Source organism: Salmo trutta, chromosome 23, assembly GCF_901001165.1.
Source record: "Salmo trutta chromosome 23, fSalTru1.1, whole genome shotgun sequence".
NCBI lineage: Eukaryota > Metazoa > Chordata > Actinopteri > Salmoniformes > Salmonidae > Salmo > Salmo trutta.
Window position 1 is genome coordinate 3,972,644 of NC_042979.1, and position 21,445 is coordinate 3,994,088.

Consider the following 21,445-nt stretch of genomic DNA (forward strand, 5'->3'; position numbering starts at 1 on the left):
AGGAGGAATGGGCCAAAATTCACCCAATTTATTGTGGGAAGCTTGTACAAGGCTACCCGAAACGTTTGACCCAAGTTAAACAATTTAAAGGCAATGCTACCAAACACTAATTGAGTGTATGTAAACTTCTGACCCACTGGGAATGTGATGAAAGAAATAAAAGCTGAAATAAATCATTCTCTCTACTATTATTCTGACATTTCACATTCTTAAAATAAAGTGGTGATCCTAACTGACCTAAAACAGGGAATTCTTACTAGGATTAAATGTCAGGAATTGTGAAAAACTGAGTTTAAATGTATTTGGCTAAGGTGTATGTAAACTTCCGACTTCAACTGTAGCTGTCGGCTATATTAGTCATAACTTACCGTTCTTTGTGCAGCTTCAAATGTCGAACAAAGTTGGAAAATGTTGCGCCTCCGTCTGTAATTTTGTTTATAAATTGCAATCCGTTTTTTGTTGATACAGCGTCATCTTTATATCCGAAAATAATGATATTGGGGTATCATCTTTTCCAGGGCTCCATCTGAATTCACCCGCCGACGTTCCTCTGCACTGCCACACACAACTTTTTCTCAGCTGGCACAATTTGATTGGCTGCTGCCTGATTCAAACTGTAATCCGTTAAATGAAGAGTTGATGCGCTGCACACTTTTTTTAATAGCATCATTTTAATATTTGGCATTGGGGAGGGTATCAAGTCAGGTCGAGTCAAAAGGCTCAAGTCCAAGTTAAGTCACAAGTCATTGGTGTTAAAGTCAAAGTTGAGTTGCAAGTCATCATATTTGTCACTCGAGTCTGACTCGAGTCCAAGTCATGTGATTCGAGTCCACGCCTAGTAAAAATAAAGAACACCCCCCCTGGAATGAGTAGGTTTGTCCAAACTTTTGACTGGTACTGTTTATGTCTAAATACAGTTACAGGCACCATAATTGCTCCCCAAGTGCGAATAATACAGACAAGGCAACTTAAGACTATGGAGGGTTTTACACACATGCAAACTTTTCACAGCAGCTGAATAAAGATCCAATATAAAGAGAAAGGGGGAATGTCCACTCACCGTTATACTGCTCACAAACTTAATGTTATATTTACATTGTGGAACCATCTTATAGATCATATTCACACTTCTCAGCGGTCTGGGAAGTGTGCATCTTGTATCTTCTGCTTGGATAGTTCCATCTGTGCCAGTGACTTAGTATGGCTTTAATTGTAGTTTGTCTACAAATTAATAATTTATATGTTGGATTCACTTCTCCTCGACAACATCCGCACGAAATTCAAAATACAAAAATTGTAATATTAAACATTCATGAACATACAAGTGTCTTACATCGTTTAAGAGCTTAACTTCTTGTTAATCCAACCACATTGTTAGATTTCAAAAAGGCTTTACGGCGAAAGCATACCAAAAGACATTGAAAACATTTTCCAACCCAGCAGAGGCGTCACAAAAGTCAGAAATAGCGATAAAATAATTCACTTACCTTTAAAGAGCTTCCTCTGTTTGCAATCCCAAAGGTCCCAGCTACACAACAAATGGGCATTTTGTTCGATAAAGTCCTTCTTTATATGCCCAAAAGGTCAGTTTAGTTGGCTCATTTGATTCAGTAATCCACCCGTTCCACTCGTTCAACATGCATACAAAGGAATCCCAAAACTTACCAATAAACTTCATCCAAACAAGTCCAAAAATGTTTAGAATCAATCCTCAGGTACCCTAATATGTAAATAAACAATAACATTTAAAACAGAATGTAGTATGTTCAATACCGGAGATAAATAACGAAGCGCACACCCTCATCCACGCGCGCCACAAGACTACAGTCCAAAATGAGAGCCACCTTGAAAAACTACAATTACTAAGTCATTTTTCAAAAAACAAGCCTGAGGGGGAACAAAATGGCGCCGTAGAGAGAACACGGTGTTTCAGCGAGCTCACGCGGTATTCGTAAATTTATATCCTTACATTAATCTCCTAGCTTGAAAAAGTGGTAGAATTGGCTTAATAAGTTACCCTACAATGAGTCTTGGTGACTATTTCTCAAAAATCTCCGACAACATGCCCAACAGAGCTACTAAGAAGTCGACCAAAACCGTCATCCCTGTAGAGGTGCAGGAGGAGCTAGCTAACGTTAGCGAATCTAACATCATTGCGGATCCAGGCACAATGGACCTGGTGATTCAAAGGATGACAGATAACATTACTAAAGTGATCGATATTAAGATAAGAACGGTCCTGGAAGCAATAGCAGGCCATTCAGCTGAACTACAGAGGGTTGTCAAACGTGTTGATGAGGCGGAAGGAAGAATTGCTACTGTGGAAACTTCAACTACATCCATGGACACTAAGATAAAAGCACTTGAGAAGCAGGTGCGCGAAATGGCGGAGCACATTGACGACTTGGATAATCGAGGACGCAGATGCAATATCCGTGTTGTGGGACTCCCGGAAAATTCTGAAGGGACACGTTCAGTAAAATTTTTTGAGGAATGGATCCCTGGCTACCTACAAATGGACACTAAGGCTGGTCGTGTGAAGCTAGACAGAGCACATCGCTCTCAAGCACCGATACCCGGTCCCAATCAGCGCCCACGACCAGTGGTTATAAAGTTCCACAACTTTACCGACAAGCAGCGCGTCATGGATGCGGCTAGAAACATCGGTTCTGACGGTAGTCAACGTAAAGGTCCAAAGGTCTCATTCTTCAATGATTATTCCACAGCGGTTGTACGAAGGCGCAAAGCGTTTGATGAGGTGAAGGCTCGACTCAAGAGAATGAAGATCGACTACGCACTGCTGTACCCGGCCACATTGAAGATTATGGTCAACGGATCGCCTAAAAAACTCTACACATCTGAAGAGGCTGCTGCGTTTATTGACTCTCTCGGGTAAATAACCTTAAGCTGCACCTCCGCAGCATAGGATAACGTCTTATTTTATTTTGAATCTGATCATGAAACAGTGGTGTAAGTTCTCATGTGCTCCTGTTCAGTAATATTCGTATCGGTATTATTTTTCTTGCTAAAGTAACTGCCGCCGTAGCTCAGACTGAGATATGTGTGAACCTATATTGGTGCCCAGGCTTGGTTTTAGGTGGAAGAGCCTCAATCTTCTTCTATTGATTTTAATTTCCACATATATAAAGGATGAGGCTATTGAGTGGCAATGCGGACTTAAGAGTCTACATTGGAAAGTTGAAATCCCCTGCATGTTAGCTAGTGGGAAAACCCCCTTTTGGATTTTTACATGTTTATTTTTTGGGTTTTGTATAGTTCAAGTTCAGGGTTCATATCGTTTGTTTACGCTCAGTGAGATAGAGGAGAGTTCAACACATGGAAAAAGGTACCACCCCATTTTTACAGTAAGATTCAGTCTGGATATTGAATGGTCAAAGCGCAATGGCAGGTAACAGACTACGTGTATGTACATGGAACATTAGAGGGAGCCATAACCCCATTAAAAGGAAGAAGATACTATCCTTTTTGAAAAAAGAAAATATTGATATTGCCCTGTTACAAGAAACCCATTTGAATGATAAGGAGCATCTGAAATTACAACAAGGGGGGTTTGGTCAAGTGTATTTTTCATCATTTACATCCAGAAGTAGAGGTGTAGCAATTCTTGTGAAAAAGAACCTGCCACTTAAGGTCTTGAAGTGTGTGAAAGATAAATTGGGTCGCTTTGTTATAATTAATGGTACTTTACAAGGGCAGAGCATTTCCATAATGAATATTTACTTCCCCCCTGCCCACCCCCCTGACTTCCTCACTAAGGTATTTCTAGACTTTTCAGAATTAAACTCAGACACTGCAGTGGTCGGAGGGGATTTTAATTGTTTGTTGAACCCCCTTATTGATAAGCTTCCCAGTGGTATAGCCTCGCTCTCTCCTCAAGCTAAGTCACTTACAGCCATTTGTGATGATCTGGGGTATGCTGATGTTTGGAGAGCTTTTCATCCCTCCAACAGAGAGTTCACTTTTTTCTCTGCACCACATGGATGTCAGACTAGAATAGATTACTTTTTTATGCCCAGGACGTCGCTGCAGTCTGTTTTATCCGCTAGGATAGGAAGCATAGTCATATCTGATCATGCGGAGGTGATCCTGGAAATAAAACTCAACGGGGCATTCAATCAGTCAAGACATTGGAGGTTGAATACAACCATTCTTAAAGACCATACATTCACATCATATTTTATTACAGAGTTTAAAGCATTTTTCTCTATTAACTCTCAATCAACAGATAACCCCTCACTCCTTTGGGAAACCTGTAAGGCGTACGCCAGGGGTCTGATTATGTCATACACAGCCACTAAGAGGCGGAAAAAGCGTGAAAAGCAAAAAACACTAGAGGGTGAATTGGGAACTAAAGAGAAGGACTACATTAAAACTCCCACTCCTGCCCTATTAAAGGAAATAGCAGTCATTAGATCAACGCTGGACTCCCTCCTAACACAGGACGCTGAAAAGAAAATGAGATTTGTCAAGCAAAAGCTATATGAACATGGCGATAAGCCAGGAAAGTACTTGGCGTACCTAGCTAAAAAGAGAGCTGACTCACAGTCAATTGCGGCTATTACTGATTCTGATGGCAATCATTTATATGAAAATAAATTGATAAATGACTAATTTAAGACATTTTATGCAAATCTTTACGCCTCAGAACTGCCAAATGACGCACCCAAGTTAATGGAGAACTTATTTTCTAAGATTGAGCTCCCTACTATCTCCGAAGAACAGAAGTCTCTCCTTAATGCCCCTATTACTGAGGAAGAGATAATGTCCGCAATTAAGAATCTGCAAAATGGTAAGGCCCCAGGACCGGACGGGTTTTGTAGTGAGTTCTATAAAGAGTTCCATGGCCTGATCCTTAAGCCATTGCGTGATATGTTTAACCACTCATTTTCAAATGACCAGCTCCCCCAAACGCTGCGAGAAGCCAACATATCACTTATTCTCAAAAAGGGAAAATGTCCGGAGTCTTGTTCCTCGTACAGACCAATTTCCCTTCTGAATGTGGATAGAAAATTGCTTTCTAAAATCCTAGCCACAAGATTAGAGGACTCACTGCCACTAATTGTGAAAGGAGACCAAACTGGCTTCATTAAGGGACGTAGGTCATGTAACAATGTCAGACGGCTCCTTAATGTAATTGAAGTCTACCAACAAAGTGCTATGGATGGTCTTGTGCTCTCCCTAGATGCTGAGAAAGCATTTGATCGTGTGGAGTGGTCTTACCTATTCTTTGCTCTAAATAAATTTGGTCTGGGGGACAACTTTATAAAATGGGTGAAAGTTTTATATGATGATCCTCAGGCTGCTGTCCTTACTAATGGACTACGGTCAAATAGCTTCTCTATACACAGAGGTACCAGACAGGGCTGTTCTCTGTCCCCCCTCCTATTTGCACTTGTTATGGAACCACTGGCCGAGGCCATCAGGGTAACGCCTGCTATACAGGGGCTGCTCATTGGTGATGTTCACCATAAAATAAGCTTGTATGCTGATGATGTCCTGATATTTATTTCTAATCCCGAGACTTCAATCACATCTCTGATTAACACTATTGAGTTATTCAGCGAATTCTCAGGCTACAAGATTAACCTAACTAAATCAGAGGCTATGCCACTTGGTAACCTTCACTCTGTACCTAACACTTCTCCCCCCTTCCCTTTTAAATGGTCTCCCTCAGGTTTTACGTATCTGGGTATATTTGTAACTCCTAAATTCCAACAAATGTACAAAGCCAATTTTGTTCCCTTGTTTGACACAATAAGACAGGATCTGGAGCGCTGGAACTCTCTTCCGATTTCATGGTTGGGTAGAATATCCCTCTTGAAAATGAACATTTTACCTAGGCTACTTTACCCAATCCAAATGATCCCAGTATTACTCTCCAATAAGGTAATAAAGGATGTAAATGGATGGCTAAGTTCCTTTATATGGAGTAAACGCAAGCCAAGACTTAAGATGGCAATATTGCAGCTGCCAAATTCTATGGGTGGCTTGGATCTACCCAATATCAGGCTCTATCAGTGGTGTGCCCACCTATGTTATATCTCAGACTGGATCACAAATGATGACTCCTCTATTTGGTTAGACATTGAGACTTCTCTTTCAAACTACCCTTTACAGGACCTTTTGTTTCTCACAAGTTTCAAGTCTGTAAAAGATCGCTGTAACAACCCCATTACACTTAACACACTCAAAGTATGGAGGTCAGTTCAACGTTTCCTGGGAAGGTCCAAACTAACCTCTGCTCTTACCCCAATTCTCAACAACCCAGATTTTGTCCCAGGATTGCTGGATGCTGGCTTTAACGTTTGGCTTAATAAGGGCATACGCAGACTAAATGACTTATTTGCGGATAAGATTTTATTGTCATTTGAGCAGATGGTCGAGAAATATCAACTCCCAAAGCAGGACTTTTTCCGTTTCCTACAAGTAAGACACTATATTCTGAAGAGCACCACCTTAATTGGTAACCCTGATATGTCTGTCATTGAAAGAATGCTTTTTTCCCCACAAAGGAAAATGTCTGTAAGTCTGTTTTATGATGCTTTAAGGTCCTTTTCCGCTGTCGACACACAGAGAGTGAAACAAGTGTGGGAGAAAGAACTGTCTGTTACCATTGACGAAGAGATGTGGGAGGACATTTGGAAATATGCAAAAACAATATCTATATGTAATCGTACTAGAGAAATTCAATTAAGAATAATACACAGATTGCATATATCCCCAAATCGCAGACATGCATTTAGCCCCGCTTCCTCCTCTCCTCAGTGTCTCAAATGTAAAACTGATACAGGCACCCTAACACATTGTTTATGGTCATGTCCCAAAATACAAAGATACTGGTCTGGTGTTCTGCAAGAGATTGAAAAGATCCTAGGGGTCGATCTAGAATTGGACCCAGTTTCTCTACTGTTAGGTCTCCCTAGTAGCCATGTAACTTCTGTGGGTAAGAGGAGGCTTTACAACATCCTCACCTTCGCAGCGAGAAAAAACATACTTTTACAGTGGATTAGTGATAAGGTTCCCTCTATTAAAGATTGGCATAAGATACTATTTGAATGGGTCCCGCTGGAATATCTGACATGTACATTGCACTCTAAGACAGATCAGTTCTACAAAGTATGGGAACCTTACCTAAATTACCTAGAACCTGAAGTATCAGCTATTATGCTGCAAGGATTCTCTTAGAATGGTGATCGATGTATTCCAGAATTACACTGTACGGTCCGTGTGAGGAACTCAACTTCTTGGTTTAAACTGAGCATTTTATTTTATTTATTTATTATGTCTTTATTGTTATTTTTTTTCTGTTTATGTTTGTTTAAAATGTATGTATTGAGGGATGCAATGGGGGGGATGGGGTGAGAGAAGCGGGGAGAGGGAAACGGTGGGTGTGTGTGTACGTGCGTGCATACATACGGATATGTGTAAGCGAGTGCTGTTTCTTTTGCCTTGTCTTTGTTGTTGTATCTCTTAATATGGGTGAAAATTGTGAAACTCCAATAAAAAATACTGTTACAAAGAAAAATAAAAAAAATATAAAATAAATAAAAAATAAAAAAAAACAAGCCTGAACCCCTTTCTAAAGATGGTTGACATCTAGTGGAAGCCATAGGAACTGCAATCTGAAAGGTATTCCTTTGAATCTCCCATAAACTAACATTTGAATGGGCTGTGACCTCATAAAAACAATTTCCGGATGAATTCTCCTCGGGTTTTCACCTGCCATATCAGTTCTATTATACTCACAGACATTACTTTAACTTCAAAGTGTTTTCTTTCCAATGGTACCAATTATATGCATATCCTAGCTTCTGGGCCTGAGTAACAGGCAGTTTACTTTGGGCACATCATTCATCTGAATTTCCGAATACTGCCCCCTAGCCCTAAAAAGTGAAACGTACCCTTTGGAATGACTTCGATAGCAACAGTGAATCTATTTCCTTTTTAAGTTGAGATTGCTCAACAATCATTCTCATGATAGCATATTGGTAACAGACAGTGACAAATTTCATAGCTAAGCAGGGCTGGGTTTGGTTTGGTTAAAACCCTGGATGGGAGACCGAAGGGTAGCTGCACATAGATGAACTCTCCAGTAGGAGGTGCTGCCCAGCCTTTATTTTTTTTAAGAACGTTGAAGATCTGACGTTGTTTTAAAGGTACAAATTCAACATATTTTATATAAGGTTTGTCTATGTTGAAATTTGGTTATCATGATGACATCATCCCGTGGTTGACATTTCACCCTCAAAACAACAGTTTATATTGATTGCTTTTTTGAAATCCAATGTATTTTCCATGTACATTCCATGTCACAATACGTTGACAAATTACGTTCAACCAGTTTGTGCCCAGTGGGAAACTGTATACCATCTAGTCAAAACCCTGCTTATCTGATTGGCTACCTCAGCACATTGAGCTGTTTCATCTCTGGTCTACAGATATACATCAGTTGTCAGTTGGTATGGCAACTTCATAACATTCCATTATAATAACAATAACAGCCTCCTCAGCTTTCGGATCATCGAGTTTGGCAAATACGTACTATGTCTTGAAAAACAGTGTTCAATGAATGACCTTGAAATTAGTGGAACGGAACTATGAGTGTGTGTGCATACGTGAGAGAGAGATATTACCCTACTTATTCTAACATGCCTCCTTGTGATTATTCCACACGCAAGTATTATATACAGTATATCTAGTTGGTGATATGCAACATATTGACTGCAAGGGTAGGTTTTACCACGCCATTCTCTAATCCTCCTGTCTAGGGAGAGATCGATTGTCATAACATAACATGTTAGTAATTATGCCATTTAGCAGACACCTTTATCCAAAGCGTGCGCACATTTTACATTCAGGTGGTCCCGGGAATTAAACCCACTATCCTAGCGTTGCAAGCGCCATGCTCTACCAACTGAGATCCACATTTTAACATGCGTCTAATATGCATCCTTGTTATTGCTTCACACCCATGCTAATCTCTAACTCCTGTCTTGGTACTGCCAGGACCCAGATATCAGATAAGGGGAATGTGCATGCATGTCAAATCAAATCAAAGTTTATTTGTCACGTGCGCCAAATACAACAGGTATTTCACCTTACAGTGAAATGCTTACTTACAGGCTCTAGCCAACAGTGAAAAAAAGGTATTAGGGGAACAATAGGTAAGTAAAGAAATAAAAACAAAAGTGAAAAAGACAGTGAAAAATAACAGTAGCTAGGCTATATACAGGCACCGGTTAGTCAGGCTGATTGAGGTAGTATGTACATGTAGATGTGGTTAAAGTGACTATGCATATATGATAAACAGAGAGTAGCAGTAATGTAAAAGAGGGGTTGGAGGGTGGTGGGTGGCGGGACACAGTGCAGATAGCAATGCAAATAGTCCGGGTAGCCATTGGATTACCTGTTCAGGAGTCTCATGGCTTGAGGGTAAAAACTAAACTGGTGAGAAGCCTTTTTGTCCTAGACTTGGCACTCCGGTACCACTTGCCATGCAGTAGTAGAGAGAACAGTCTATGACTGGAGTGGCTGGGGTCTTTGACAATTTTTAGGGCCTTCCTCTGACACCGCCGGGTGTAGAGGTCCTGGATGGCAGGCAGCTTAGCCCCAGTGATGTACTGGGCCGTACTCACTACCCTCTGTGTAGTGCCTTGCGGTCGGAAGCCAAGCAATTGCCGTACCAGGCAGTGATGCAACCAGCCAGGATGCTCTCGATGTTGCAGCTGTAGAACCTTTTGAGGATCTGAGGACCCATGCCAAATCTTTTTAGTTTCCTTAGGGGGAATAGGCTTTGTCGTGCCCTCTTCACGACTGTTTGGTGTGTTTGGACCATTCAAGTTTGTTGGTGATGTGGACACCAAGGAACTTGAAGCTCTCAACCTGCTCCACTACAGCCCCGTCGATGAGAATGGGGGCGTGCTTGGTCCTCCTTTTCCTGGAGTCCACAATCATCTCCTTAGTCTTGGTTACGTTGAGGGATAGGTTGTTATTCTGGCACCACCCGGCCAGGTCTCTGACCTCCTATAGGCTGTCTCGCCATTGCGTCTGCAAACTTAATGATGGTGTTGGAGTCATGCCTGGCCATGCAGTCATGGGTGAACAGGGAGTACAGGAGGGGACTGAGCACGCACCCCTGAGGGGCTCCAGTTTTGAGGATCAGTGTGGCAGATGTGTTGTTACCTACCCTCACCACCTGGGGGTGGCCTGTCAGGAAGTCCAGGATCCAGTTGCAGAGGTAGGTGTTTAGTCCCAGGATCCTTAGCTTAGTGATGAGCTTTGAAGGTACTATTGTGTTGAATGCTGAGCTGTAGTCAATGAATAGCATTCTCACTTAGGTGTTCCTTTTGTCCAGGTGGGAAAGGGCAGTGTGCAGTGCAATAGAGATTGCATCATCTGTGGATCTGTTTGGGCGGTATGCAAATTGGAGTGGGTCTAGGGTTTCTGGGATAATGGTGTTGATGTGAGCCATTACCAGCCTTTCAAAGCACTTCATGGCTATGGACATGAGTGCCTCGGGTCTGTAGTCATTTAGGCAGGTTGCCTTCATGTTCTTGGGCACAGGGACTATGGTGGTCTGCTTGAAACATGTTGGTATTACAGACTCAATCAGGGACATGTTGAAAATGTCAGTTAAGACACCTGCCAGTTGGTCAGCACATGCCCAGAGCACACGTCCTGGTAATCTGTCTGGCCCCGCAGCCTTGTGTATGTTGACCTGTTTAAAGGTCTTACTCACATCGGCTACGGAGAGCGTGATCACACAGTCGTCTGGAACAGCTGATGCACTCATGCATGCCTCAGTGTTGTTTGCCTCGAAGCAAGCATAGAAGTGATTTAGCTCGTCTGGTAAGCTCGTGTCACTGGGCAGCTCGCGGCTGTGCTTCCCTTTGTAGTCTGTAATAGTTTGCAAGCCCTGCCACATAAGATGAGCATCGGAGCCGGTGTAGTATGATTCAATCTTAGTCCTGTATTGACACTTTGCCTGTTTGATGGTTTGTCGGAGGGCATAGCAGGATTTCTTATAAGCTTCCGGGTTAGAGTCCCGCACCTTGGAAGCGGCAGCTCTACCCTTTTAGCTCAGTGCGAATGTTGCCTGTAATCCATGGCTTCTGGTTGGAGTATGCACGTACAGTCACTGTGGGGACAACATCCTCGATGCACTTATTGATAAAGCCAGTGACTGATGTGGTGTACTTCTCACTGCCATCGGAAGAATCCCGGAACATGTTCCAGTCTGTGATAGCTAAACAGTCCTGTAGTTTAGCATCTGCTTCACCTGACCACTTTTTTATAGACCGAGTCACTGGTGCTTCCTGCTTTAATTTTTGCTTGTAAGCTGGAATCAGGAGAATAGAATTGTGGTCGGATTTACCAAATGGAGGGCAAGGGAAGGCTTTGTACGCATCTCTGTGTGTGGAGTACAGGTGATCTAGATTTTTTTTTCCTCTGGTTGCACATTTAACATGTTGATAGAAATTAGGTTGAACTGATTTAAGTTTCCCTGCATTAAAGTATCCTGCCACTAGGAGCACCGCCTCTGGGTGAGTGGTTTCCTGTTTGCTTATTTCCTTATAGAGCTGACTGAGTGTGGTCTTAGTGCCAGCATCCGTCTGTGGTTGTAAATAAACAGCCACAAAAAGTATGGCTGAAAATTCTCTAGGCAAATAGTGTGGTCTGAATTTTATCACAAGATACTCTACTTCAGGCGAGCAAAATCTAAAAACTTCCTTAGATTTCGTGCACCAGCTGTTGTTTACAAATATGCACAGACCGCCCCCCCCCCCGTCTTATCAGAGTGTGCTGTTCTATCTTGCCAGTGCAGCGTATATACCGCTAGCTGAATATCCATGTCATCATTCAGCCACGATTCCATGAAACATAAGATATTACAGTTTTTGATGTCCCGTTGGTAGGATATTTGTGATCGTACCTCGTCTAATTTATTGTCCAATGATTGCACGTTGGCGAGTAATATTGACTGTAACGGCAGCATTCCCACTCGCCTTCTGCGAATCCTTACGAGGCACCCCGCTCTGTGTCCTCTGTACCTGCATCTTTTCCTCTTGCCAATAACTGGGATGTTCGCCTTGTCGGGTGTTCGGAGAATTGTTGAAGAAAAACCTTAGTCTAATCCGAGGTGAGTGATCGCTGTCCTGATATCCAGAAGATCTTTTTTGCCGTAAGATACGGTTGCAGAAACATTATGTAGAAAATAAGTTACAAATAACGCAAAAAAAACACATAATCGCATAATTGGTTGGGTGCCAATAAAATTGCTGCCATTTCTTCCGTCGCCATTTTAAGGTCCTCCCCAGGGGTTTACTCTATCCTTTTCTCCATATACACATGTGAGTAATTATGGCACGTAAGAGAAGGAAAGACAAGGAAAGGCAAGTACACACAAACAGACTTCGACATCATCCTGTTCACACCATGTCATCACAGCTACGGGAAGTAGGGGTACTGGAGGTGCTGAGCGCACCCCCTGATAAAAACACTGGTTTCACTAACTGATCACTAAACCTGGTTCCATGAATATCTTAGCAATAGAAAACAATGTGTTTTCATAGGACACAAATCACAACTTCTTGGACTCAGTAGAGGTGTACCTCAAGGCTCAGTATTGGCCCCCTTTCTTTTCTCTATATTCATAAATGAATTGCCTCTAATTTGTCAGAATACACATGTTAACATATACGCTGATGATACAGTGCTCTATATATCAGGTTCAAATATTTAGCAGATACAAGCAAATAATAGAAACATCACCATGTAAAGATATTTGTAAATATGTAAGCAGTGGTGGAAAAAGTCCTCAATTGTCATACTTAAGAAAAAGTAAAGATACGTTAATAGAAAAGCACTCAAGTAAAAGTGAACGTCACCCAATAGAATACTGCTTCAGTAAAAGTATTTGGTTTTAAATACACTTTAGTATCAAAAGTAAATGTGCCAAAATATATATAAGTATTAAAAGTAAAAGAATGAATCATTTCAAATTCCTTATATTAAGCAAACCAGACAGCACCATTTTCTTGTTTTTAATTTTATTTATGAATAGCCAGAGGCACACTCCAACACTCACACAAACATAGCATTTGTGTTTAGTGAGTCTGACAGATCAGAGGCATTAGGATGACCAGAGACGTTCTCTTGATTAATGTGTAAATTTGAGAATTTTCCTGTCCTGCTAAGCATTTAAAATGTAACAAGTAGTTTCCGGTGTTACGGAAAATATATGGAGGAAAAAGTACATTATTTTCTTTAGGAATGTAGTGAAGTAAAAGTAAAAGTTGTGAAAAATATAAATAGTAAAGTAAAATATGACTAAAGTAGTCCTTTAAAGTATGTTTACTTAAGTACTTATGTAAATGTTATATTTCAGGTTTTTCTATTTAATAAATTAGCAACATTTTCTAAAAAACTGTTTTGTTTTGTCATTATGGGGTATTGTGTGTAGATTGATGGGGTGGAAAACAATTGAATCAATTTTCGAATAAGACTGTAACGTAACAAAATTTAGAAAAAGTAAAGGAGTCTGAATACTTTCCGAATGCAATGTAGGTATTGTATTTAAAGTGCATTCGGAATATATTCAGACCCCTTGACCTTTTTCTTTAACTGCACACAAAACCACATAACGACAAAGCAAAAACACAGTTTTTGAATATTTTGCAAATGTATAAAACCCCCCTCCCGCTGGAAATATCACATTTACATAAGTATTCAGACCCTTTACTCAGTACTTTGTTGAAGCACCTTTGGCAGCGATTGCAGCCTTGAGTCTTCTTGGGTATGACGCTACAAGCTTGGCACACCTGTATTTGTGGAGTTTCTCCCATTCTTCTCTGCAAAGCCTCTCAAGCTCTGTCAGCTTGGATGGGGAGCATTGCTGCACAGCTATTTTCAGGTCTCTCCAGAGATGTTTGATCGGTTTCAATCCGGGCTCTGGCTTGGCCACTCAAAGTTTCCGGGCTCTGGCTCATTCAGAGACTTGTCCCGATGCCACTCCTGTGTTGTCTTGGCTGTGTGCTTAGGGTTGTTGTCCTGTTGGAAGGTGAAGCTTCACCCCAGTCTGAGGTCCTGAGCGCTCTGGAGCAGGTTTTCATTAAGGATCTCTCCGTACTTTGCTCCATTCTTCTTTCCCTTGATCCTGACTAGTCTCCCAGTTCTTGCCACTGAAAAACATCCTCTCAGCATAATGCTGCCACTACCATGCTTCACCGAAGGGATGTGCGAGGTTTACTCCAGACGTGACGCTTGGCATTCAGACCAAAGAATCCAATCTTGGATTCATCAGATCAGAGAATCTTGCTTCTCATGATCTGAGAGTTTTTACGTGCTTTTTGGCAAACTCCAAGCGGGCTGTCTTATGCCTTTTACTGAGGAGTGGCTTTCGTCTGGCCATTCTACCATAAAGGCCTGATTGATGGAGTGCTGCAGAGATGGGTGTCCTTCTGAAAGGTTCTCCCATCTCCACAGAGGAACTCTGGAGCTCTATCAGAGTGACCATCGGGTTCTTGGTCACTTCCCTGACCAAGGCCCTTCTCCCCCCATTGTTCAGTTTGGCTGGGCGTCCAACTCTAGGAAGAGTCTTGGTGGTTCCAAACTTCCTCCATTTAAGAATGATTGAGGCCACTGTGTTCTTGGGGACCTTCAATGCTGCAGAAATGTTTCTGTACCGTTCCCCAGATCTGTGCCTCGACACAATCCTGTCTCGGAGCTCTAAGGACAATTCCTTCGACCTCATGGCTTGGTTTTTGCTCTAACATGCACTGTCAACTGTGGGACCTTATATAGACAGGTCTGGGCCTTTCCTAATCATGTCCAATCAATTGAATTTACCACAGGTGGACTCCAATTAAGTTGTAGATACATCTCAAGGATGATCAATGGAAACAGGATGCACCTGAGCTCAATTTCGAGTCTCATAGCAAAGGTTCTGAATACTTATGTAAATAAGGTATTTCATTTTTTTTTAATAAATTTGTAAACATTACTAAAAACCGTTTTTGCTTTTTCATTATGGGGTATTGTGTGCAGATTGATGAGGAAAAATGGTATTTAATCTCTTTTAGAATAAGGCTGTACCGTTTGAAGAAGAAGTGAAAGGGTCTGAATACTGTCTGAATACTTTCCGAATGCAGCCTATATTGTTTGCATTCAAGACCAGGTCGTTTTTACTGCTCTCCGTTTGTCACTGTCAGAGTAGCCATTCATTTCGGTCATTTCTGTACTATGAAAACAATATTATGCTAATGTGTTATATCCTAAATTACGTGGAATTGCGTGTAATGCATTTATAAAAAGCTTTTTTTTTTACCCTACTTGTGTTTACCGGTGTGTAGAAACTTAAAAACTCATACCCCCCCCCCCCCATCTTCCCACGGCTATGCATGCCATGACTGTATGGCACCCAGTACCATGCCCAGGAAGTCTAACCTGCAACGTACAACTACGTCAAAATTACAGTGACGCTAGGTAGACAGCTGTTTCTCCTGTTTTGATCACACGCACTTTGGCGAAAGGTGCCCTGCTGGTGATTAATTGCTGGGTTGGTGGTGCTGTCTGTCTGTGTTGTCTGGCCATGACTTAGAGGCACTGTGTGTTGATGAATCATTACACTGACTAGCTGTCAATCATGCTGATGAGGTATGTGATTTTGGTGTTAACAGGTGCAAAAACAAGGAGAGGACAAGGATCTGAACACCTGATAGACATAAATGAAACAACCTAATAGCCTAGTTGTGCTTGGACCTGTAAACTTGTTACAGTACCTGTGCTTGTACACAGGCAGTGTGCTAAAATGAAAGCCACAAAATATTTTGGGCTACACTCTTAGAAAAAAGGGTTCCAAAAGGGTTATTCGGCTGTCCCCATAGGAGGACCCTTTTTGGTTCCAGGTATAACCCTTTTTGGTTACAGGTGGAACACTTTTGGGGTTTAATATAGAACAGGGTTTGCCAAGCTCGGACCTGGGGCCCCCCTGGGTGCATGTTTTGGTTTTTGCCCTAGCACTACACAGCTGATTCAAATAATCAAAGCTTGATGATGAGTTGGTTATCTGAGTCAGCTGTGTAGTGCTCCAGGACTGAGTTTGGTAAATCCTAATGTAGAACCCTTTGTGGAAAGGGTTCTACTTGGAAACAACAAGGGGTTTTCAAAGGGTTCTCAGTAGAGTGTCCTCTAAGTAGAGTGCACAGTATATGAGAACCCTTTGAAAACCCCATTTTTGGTTCCAGGTTGAACCCTATTGCGCTCCATGTAGAACCCTTATGATTCTTCCTGACGAGAAGACTTTTCTCTGACTCAAAACAAAGCCTACCATGGTAGCTGAGATGCTTTGGACAAGCATATTGCGCCCAGGTAAAAGAGACAAGACATACGTAAGAGAGACAATAGCTGGAAGTTTCAACAGATCTTTCTGTCAAGACATGTTGCCCTGAGTTTGCCACGGATAACATGTACATCTTTGTCTGGCCTGCAGGGTTGGCTGGTGTACTGTACGATAGGCATAACCTCTCTTTACCTGTCTTCTCTCTCTTTAACATGGGAGATACAACAGAAAACTATGCCCTTCAATGGAAGAAAACTGCAAAGAGCAGTCTCGTAAAACTGTCATCAATCATTTATAGATTAGGAAGATAAGGCGAACAGCTCCTGCCAAACCTAGAGCTGGTGTGTGTGTGTGTGTGTGTGTGTGTGTGTGTGTGTGTGTGTGTGTGTGTGTGTGTGTGTGTGTGTGTGTGTGTGTGTGTGTGTGTGTGTGTGTGTGGGGGGGGGGGGCAAGCTGGCTTATAATGTTAGATGAGAGGTTACTTGTTTAATTTTTCCAATTTAAGTCAGAAGAGGAAGGTATTTGTCTGGGAGACAGACAGGGGTGAGAGAGTTCTGCCAGTGGCAGTATAGTCAGAATAGGATTTTTACATTCCAAAAGAGACAATGTCTGATAAGTAAAACATAACAAGGACAGCATCCAAATGGCACCCTATTCCCTGTACAGTGCACTACTTTTGCCCCTCTACCAATAGGGCTCTGGTCAAAAGTAGTGCACTCTATAGGAAATAGGGTGCCATTTGTGATGCAGAGAAAGGGGAAGAAGGAGCTCTGTTCATGCCCAGTCAGGCTTGCCATGGTGGGGTTGTTACGTAACGGGCTCAGCCTCAAAGAGAGGAGTACAGGAGAGTGAGAGAGCGAGAGAGCGAGAGAGAAGAGGAGTACAGGATGTCTCGCTAGTCTATTGTCAGCTCAGCTGCAGCTCGACCTTTACAGAAAGCTGCTGTGGGAAGGGAACTAGGAACACGTTGTTCTTACACATGAATTGTCAAAATGTGTTAAAGGAGAATTTCTTTTTTAGAACCAAATCTAAATGTTTTATGTAAATGGCAGAGGTGTGGGCTCTAGTCACATGACTTGGACTCGAGTCTAACTCGAGTCACAAATTTGATGACTTGAGACTCGACTTGATAGAAAATAAAATAACTTGAAGACATAACCCTAACCCATAACTTGAAGACATGACTTGGACTTGGAGCCTCAAGACTTGAGACTGATGATACTAGCATAGGCCAACTGGTCTTTTGGTATGTCAAAATTGCTTGACATTTTACATCAAGTGCCCATGAGCAGTGGTGTCATTAGGCCTGTGGCGTTTTTATTTTTTTTACTTGACTTGTGACTCAGCTCGACTTGACTTGCACTTAGAATGCACAACTTGAACTCGAATCGAGACTCGACCCACTCTACTTGGGACTCGACTTGAGACATGGACCTTGTGACGTGAGACATGCTTGTGGCTTAAAAAATAGTGACTTGGTCCCACCTCTTGTGGCATGTTAGAGAAGGGTCCAGACACCTTTTGTGTGAATTCACGTTTTTGAAAACGTATCCCAAACAGCAAATCCCTTCCCCTTCCTCATTGTGTTGTACGGGAGCCCCAAAAAACATGAACAAAGGTTCGAAAAACACCCAAATATGTCCTCTCAGTGGCGTAATTAAGCACATAGAGTAATGAGTAGGATTATGTGTTTTCACATGCAAAAGTGATTGCTTTTGATTAAAAAAACACTTCCCACTGAAAACCAGTTTGAAAATTCTAACAAATATTTGATGTTTCTGGACGATGCACCATGTTGCATTGTTGACAACATGACAGAGCGGCACAGATTACTGTTCCATTTGAGAAGGACGCTTCTCCCTCACCGCTTTTTCCCGCTCACGTCACGCGTCATAAACCGGTGCCCAGCGGCTCAACAAAATCGAATCCGCCCATTGAAAGCATGTGGTGCTTCCCCACAACAAGTATGGGTGTTTTTTGAGTCTTTGCTCATGTTTTGTCTTGGCCCCCTTAATACACAACGATATAACATTCTATATAACATTGTTGGGCCACTGTGTTGAGGACCAGCGTAGTGGAAGTGTTGTTCCCTACCTTCAGCACCTGGGGGCGGCCCGTTAGGAAGTCCAGGACCCAGTTGCACAGGGCGGGGTTCAGACTCAAACCCAGAGCCCCGAGCTTAATGATGAGCTTGGAGGGTACTATGATGTTGAAGGCTAAACATTCAGTGAAATGTTCCCATACTCATTCAAAATACTCAGTAGTACTAGACTTTCTTACATACATAAGAAAGGCCTGAGGACAAAATACAGTATGGTCTCTGTAAAGATGGAATGCACAAATCGCTACAGTATACAGTAGCTGTTAAAACTTATCCTAGTGTCTTTGCCTGTGCCTGGGGCCGCCAGGTTCATAGGACCATAAAGAAACTCCATTCTCTTAACTCGATGGAGAAACTACAATATCTACAAACAAAGGGAAGTTGGAAGTTGAGTAGTTTTAACCTCAGATATTCTCGCCATCTCAAATGGCACCCTATTCCGTTTATAGTCCACTACTCTTGACCAGAACTCAATACTTTTAACCAGAGCTCTGGTCAAAAGTAGTGCACTAAGGAATAGGGTGCCATTTGATATTAACAGAATCAACTGTTGTGTACTTAGTTACACTCTGTTCCGATAAGGAAGGAGGTCAGGAAACCCTGAGTTAGCAGAAGGAAAGACGCCAGATCAGGATCAGGACCGGGGGAAGACGACTCGGATGACTCCCATGGGGGCAGTAGAATACTCAAGGCTACATATAATGTTCCTGGTCCACAAGACTTGACATATACCACCAATGGCAGGTAGCCTAGCAGTTAGAGCTTTGAAGCCTTTGTTCCTGTTTTTTCATTCCTGTTTTTTCGGGAAGCTGGCTCGAATACCCGAGCCAACAAGGTTAAAAATCTGTTGATGTGTCCTTGAGCACTTAACCTGAATTTGCTCCAGGGGCATAGTACTACTATGGCTGACCCTGTAAAACAACACATTTCGCTGCATCTATCCAGTGTATGTAACAATAAAATTCAAAAAGGAGAAATTAATGGTAAGGCCTTTAGGCCAACATACTTGGTTTCTAAAAACACGCATCACACTGTATTTAACTCTTACACTTGTACACTTGGAGGGAAATACACTGAATAAAAATATGAACGCAACATGCAACAATTTCAAAGATTTTACTAAGTTACAGTTCATATAAGGAAATCTGTCAATTGAAATAATTTCAATAGGCCTTAACCTATGGATTTCACATGACTGGGAATACAGATATGCATCCGTTGGTTACAGATACCTTAAAAAAAGGTAGGGGCGTGGATCAGAAAACCAGTCAGTATCTGGTGTGACCACCAATTGCCTCATGCAGCGCGACACATCTCCTTTGCATAGAGTTGTTGATTGTGGCACTGTGGAATGTTGTCCCAGTCCTCTTCAATGGCTGTGCGAAGTTGCTGGATATTGGCTAGAACTGGAACGTGCTGTCTATATTTATTTCTCAACTTTTCTAATATTAAAGCACATTGCTTATCTTTACAACAGGATTATAGCCTACCTGGCTGGCATGAAAATGAATCATGGGAAAAGAGTCCTCCGTTTGCTATTTAAGTGCATAGATGTTTTTTCCCCTGCTCCTGTTTCAAGACAGGTGCATGATAATTGTCACATTCGTGCTTATAGCCTACTGCCGTGTGCCCATTGCTGCGTTTATAGGTTGATCAACATTTAAGCTAAATGTTCTGATCTGTTCCGTCAGCCACATTGCATAAAACATTTATTTTTTTATGCTAGTGGTTGTATTAATTTGAGATCTATCGCATCCAACAACTGTCCCAGTGTCACCCCTGCTCCCGCTCTTCCCCCCTGGCACTCGGAGGGGGCCAGGCTCCTCAGCATTGCGCACTCCTGCCATCATCATTACGCACACCTGCCTTCCCCCGTCACGCGCATCAGCATTACCTTCCCAATATCTGTCTGGTTTCCCGCTCTGTTCCCTGCTTCAGCATTATTTGTCATTTGCCTTTGTTTACTCGTGTGCTGAAGCTGTTCCTGTTCTGTTACCTGTCTGTTCCTGATTAAATATTTGACTCCCCGTACCTGCTTCTCATCTCCAGCATCGGTCATTACACCCAGACTATGTTTGGAATATTTATTTCTCGCACAGAATAAAATAGGTCAACTTTTGTACTATGGGGGATAGTATATTGACATAGACTAGTGCTTTTGCTGTTTGTTAGGCCTATTCATCTTGTTGGCTGATGAATAGTAAATGTGGACAGTTCTTCCAATATCTTCAATACGCACCTCGGAATTGGATAAGGACGCATGCAGTTACATCCCTGATGTGTCTTTCTTCACCTGTAGCCTGTGAGAAAGACCTGATCATGTGATGGAGAGCCATGTGAGTGAGAGGTGCTTCAGGTAACACAGCACTCAGGGAGAAGGGCACAACGCAGCACTCTGGGCCAAAGGCACAATGGCCACTGGCCGCAAAAGACATGGATTTTTTTAGGGTGCCTTACCGCCACACAAAGGGGATGCCACAGGAAAATTCCAAGCATTATCAAGTGCTTGTCAAATTGTGAGTGAGAGACTGATGTAGTGTGTACAGCCTGCACAAAAAACAAAGTAGAGCTCATGCCTTCAAGCAACTTTTTTCAAATCATCATTAGAGTCGCATCATGCAGCCTTACAATGTATTAAAAATCAAAACATGTAGCCTAACGTTTGTAGAACAACTAAAGTTACATTAATAACTCTAAATTAAGCATATAGGAGTACCTATTTCTTTGCTAACCACTCAACACAGAATAGCAGCATTTGCATACTCGCTCAAATCCTTTGGGAAAAATATCCTTTCTATTTAATTCAGCTTTGTTCAATTGTATGCTTTGTGCTATAAAATAATATAAAATAATGCCATGGAATTCCAAGGAAATCTTGTCTGCTAAATGAACTAGTGCAGCCCACAGCCATATGGCATAGCCAGATCAGAACCTAACTTTAGGACAACTCAGAATATGCTATTCTGTTCTTCTGAAATACACTA